The sequence below is a fragment of the Dendroctonus ponderosae genome, unplaced genomic scaffold, assembly GCF_020466585.1.
Source record: "Dendroctonus ponderosae isolate FM_Combo_2020 unplaced genomic scaffold, Dpon_F_20191213v2 Dpon_F_20191213_2, whole genome shotgun sequence".
Classification (NCBI taxonomy): domain Eukaryota; kingdom Metazoa; phylum Arthropoda; class Insecta; order Coleoptera; family Curculionidae; genus Dendroctonus; species Dendroctonus ponderosae.
The window spans coordinates 5,968,052-5,972,713 of NW_026018165.1; the positions used below are offsets into that span (position 1 = coordinate 5,968,052).

A 4,662-nucleotide genomic window follows, 5' to 3' on the forward strand; every position below is an offset into this window, starting at 1 on the left:
CTTCAGGCCTAAATTTCATCAGACGATTTCAATAAAACAACTCTGAAGATCCAAACAGTAAATAAATTAAAATTTTCCGCTTTAGCCACCTTAAATAAGCAACTAACTTGGAGGAGTTGGAGGTGCTTCGGGAGGACACGGGCTAGAAGAACTTCCTTGTTCTTCTGCTCTAGCGAGCTGTTCATTTTCCGCCTCTGCTTCTTGCATTTGCTCAAGACCTTGAGCTATAAGGAAATCGATTATCCGATAGTCCTTACCAGTCTCTGTATTGGCTATCCATAATGGCAGCCATTTGTTGGCCAGAAGCCATTGAACAGATACTTTGCTAATTCTGCCTGTAAAAATCGGACAATAACCAACCTTAGAAACAAATGAAGAAGTTCATGAACTAATAGAATCAAAAGTATGTTTCAAACCTATTTCAAGAGAATATATTAAAATGGTAATTTCAAATTTCAGATGAGTATCTTTCAGTTATGCCCGAACTTAAAACACTAGTATTGCTCATATCCATGTGTTTAAAACAATAATGAAAATATCTTTGGCTAATCAATTACTACCCAAATAGCAGGAGTAATATTTTAGCGAAATTACATCTTTGCGGTTTTTAAAAACTGCATGCTGTTTAATTATCGTTGGCATTTTTAGCGATTATTTACATTTCAACAAGAGTAATTGCAGATTTCTTCTGATGGAATCTCAAGATTCCCAATAAAATATTAAGCTTATATCTAAAAAATATTGATAGTTTTGCGGCTCATACGTAACTTAAACGATCCGAGCATATAAATATGTGCAAGTGATTGTGCAAAAAATCTGTTTCTATTTCGATTGTAGATTTCTCAAAACTCAGTTTAGAACACGGCATAATTAAAGGGTTTTGGATTTATATATGAGGAAATAAAACACATGAGGGAGCATGGAGTCGATATGGATAAGACTGGGTGCACAGGTACAACCAAAGAGAATAAAATATGCATGAACGAAGCTAGTCAGTTCTTAGATCCCGATTAGTTTGTGAGCAACATTGTTTTCTATCGATCGGCAATTTATCAATGAAAATAAAAACGTAGAGAAAGTGGAGATCGATCGATATATTTACAAACAGAATTAATCTCAGAATGCACTCGCCTGTTCGCTAACCATAAGCGTAGACAAAATTCACGGTGGTTTTCTACAAATTAAACAGCTTCGCACTCTATCTTCTAAACTGTTTATTAATATCACAATTATCACTGATCCACACCAAAAAAGGAATTATCGGCGAATTCACGAGTGGATGGGATTGCACCTTGTATTCTATTACCCCTTACTATAATTTTATTATATTTTTTTTATATTCCCCGTATTTGGGGAATAAGATATATGGGATTGCAAATTGAATTTCTAGGGTTTCCTGCCTGTCGTTAGAACTACTGAATTAAGTGGCGGATATTTTAAAAATGAAAAGGTTTTTAAAAAATGTATAATTAAATAAGCATACCATGTAAACTGCTCAACAAAATAAACGTTATACGCCCAAAATTGCCCTAAATTTGGAACTGGATAAATTTTGACTGCTCCAAGCGATTTTGTTTCTATTTGAGGTGTTGTCTAGTCCAATTCTTTTTCTATCAGTCTGTGTTTTTGCAAAAAATGAGTGCTTCATGATGTCGAAAAAATTAACTTTTTGGCCTTACAGTGAGGACATTTTTCTTCTTGAACTGATTTTCAAAATCTAGAGCTATGCTTTTGAAAATCAAAAGAAAAAAATTGTTTGCTCAATTGCATTGTTTCATTTGCTACCCTGTATAAACTTTATCTGAAGATCTAATTTTTTGCAAAAACACGGACTGATAGCAAAGTAATTGAATTAGACAACCCTAAAGAAAAATCAAAGCACGCAGCAATCATAATTTATCCAGTTCCAAAGTAAGTGGGGTAAATTTGGCAGTGTAACGTTTATTTTGTTGAGCAGTTTATGTTTATAGGTAATAAAACTTTTCAGCTTTTGAAAAATGAAATGAGGCGTTTTAGATGAGCCGTGCTGAGAAAAAAATATAAATCTTTATTAAACATTTGACTGGTGGCAACCAACGCATTAATTATTTTCACCCTATGATAGACGTCGGTGACGGGAATATTCCATAATTCTGAATGCGTTTTATACTGCAACCATAAACAATTCTACACAAAAATGGTACTACGTAATCGGTGAAAAAGTAGTACTACGGTGCGGCTTGATTACAAAAACTCTCGCAAAGTACCAACACGACAACTCTGCCGTCTACTTTCACATGTGCAAAGCTCTCATTTTTTCCACATTGACCCTCAAAAACTTAATTTTACCTGAATTATCTGATGTGCCATACAAACTATCAATAGCGTAGTGATTGCTATTGATACTGCCACAAGACGAAGACAAGTGTCGTTCGATTCTGCCAATGCCATGTCCGATTATGTCGATTCTCCCGTAAGTGTTTCCAATTCTTCCATATGTGCTTGTACTGCAACTGGCTAAACTCGGATCGTAGATTGACTCGTTCAAGTCGGGAGCGTTAGATGTGCTAGGTTGTGAGCGTAAGTCTGCAAACAAACAATAATTTATGATCATTTACTGAATGAAATTGATTTACTGAATAATATAAGAGAAATCATTAGCGCAAACAAAAAAAAATGTGTCTTCTTGTTTTTCCATTCAAAATCAATTTTCTTCTTTTGTTGGTCTAGTATATACTGAGAATGGTGTATGTCGACGCTGGGTGGATTTGAGAATAAATGTTGTGTGTCAATGCTGGGTAGATTTAAGTGTGAACATTGTGTGTTGACGCTGGATGGATTTGAGTATAAATGTTGTTTGTTGGCGTTGGGCGTTGTTGGCGTAACACACACCGTCCACACTGCGCCGACAGCTAGTCATAAAATACAGACAAAACAAAGACCGTTTGATATTTGCCCACTCGATACCTCAATATACGCAAAACAAAAATGTGGCTAAAATGTTTAGAATTTGTCGTGAAATATGAGTGTCTCGGTTTTGTCGATATTTTGTCTGATTGGCCTGGACCCGGCATAACATAACTAAAAATCTAAATAAACTACTTACTTTCCCGTTGCCTCATATCTTCAATTGACTCATAAATATTTTCTTCGTCTGGGATTCTGTTAGCGTCGGGTAGGTTACAAATCTGCTCGTAGATGTTATCTTGAACAGCGCATGTGGACGAAATAGATGGAGCTCGCATATCATAACCAACTGCACCTTCAGCGCAGCTATTTTCGTCGCAATTGGCATACCTGAAGAAACAGTTAGGTTTTAATTTTGACAAAATTGTTTATGTTTTATTTTGGTTGTGTAAAGTGTTTGGTGTTTGAATAATTGATACGTTGACGCTTTAAGAGATAACAAAAGCTGCAGCTTACATATGATGTAAGACAAATGGTATAATTTCACGGATTGGTGCCAGCAGAATTAGTTTTTAAACTTGGAAGTTGACCGTTTTGTGCGGTATTTTTACATAATTTACTTCTAAAGACAATTTCTAAGCAATCAGTTTAGGCATCGGAATTCAGCACTCGATGACGGAAGCTTCAGTTCACATGCGGTGTAAATTTTTCCATTCGAGACACTGGCGCTATCAGAATTTTTGTTAATGTAAGTGATACAATGACGCTTTAAGAGATTAACAGTTAGTTAAAAGACAAATTTTTTAAACTGCGCTGTATTTAAGAGGGTCGATATTTACTAGGGCGAAAGTTTTTCTTTAGTAATAAAAATTATTAGATTTCACCTGCATCATCTAGTCGCGCAAAAATCGTAAATATCGCTCTTTTAAATTTTCTGGTAACAAGCAAGAATATTCAAAAAAATATATCTATTGACAAAACGGGTTAATTGTCATTATTATTATCACCTAAGTCGTGAATCTATGCTCCATCCGCTCGCAAATGGAGATTCTCTCATAAAGGGAATTACTACAGCCTTCTGCCTGCATATTGAACAAAATTAATCGCGCAAGAGCGACGCCATGTACTATTTTAGGGTAGTGCCACCTTGAAATAAATGAACCCTAGCTCTGGCTGCAGATCTCTCACTTGGTTTATTATCTATTCCTTCCCCAGTAAAAGAAAACAAACAAAACCGAATAAAACAAAAATAATAATAATAATAAAAATATGCGCATAACCACTTTTCGACACAGGCTTAATCTGCCGGTCACTATAAGCTAAAATACGCCGGACAAATCGAAGAAAGCAACCGCAGCATCGTTTTCTGTCATTATGAATCTTAAAATCGCTTAAGTGTGCGCTCCTTCGAGACCATTATCGTTCGATTTTCTGTATAGTGTTCTGTGTGTTTTCGGATGACGTTCTGTATAGTGTTCGACTGCACTAAACTATTTATTTCTTATGTTAATTTGCCACTCTGGGCACCAATAAGTATAGGGGACTGAAATATTTGAAAGTTCCGTTTCCTATAGGATATATGATTTTGAGACTTCGATCCCGAGTAGGAAAAAAATGCTACTCGGAGATATTTCGCTCCATTTTCCGCGAAATATCTGTCATATCTGATACGTGGCGAGCCAAGTTCGAAGAAATATCGGTGCGTTAATGGTTAATCACGAGCCAGATACAACTCGATGCGAATTTCGTACAAAATAAATCTGCAGATCTGGACTT

General features: G+C 35.7%; 1 protein-coding gene across 2 annotated transcripts in view; it reads right to left on the reverse strand.

Moving 5' to 3' along the window:
* Nucleotides 1-270: 270 nt before the first annotated feature.
* The window catches only part of LOC109538252 (ring canal kelch homolog), an 18,273-nt gene continuing 13,881 nt past the window's right edge, over nt 271-4,662 (reverse strand). For both annotated transcript variants that reach the window (XM_048663919.1, XM_019905400.2), the window contains exons 12-14: nt 3,086-3,276; nt 2,329-2,565; nt 271-335 (exon numbers count right to left, since the gene is read on the reverse strand). The gene's annotated coding sequence lies outside the window, so the exon portion shown is untranslated. The remainder of the gene's footprint in view (nt 336-2,328; nt 2,566-3,085; nt 3,277-4,662) is intronic.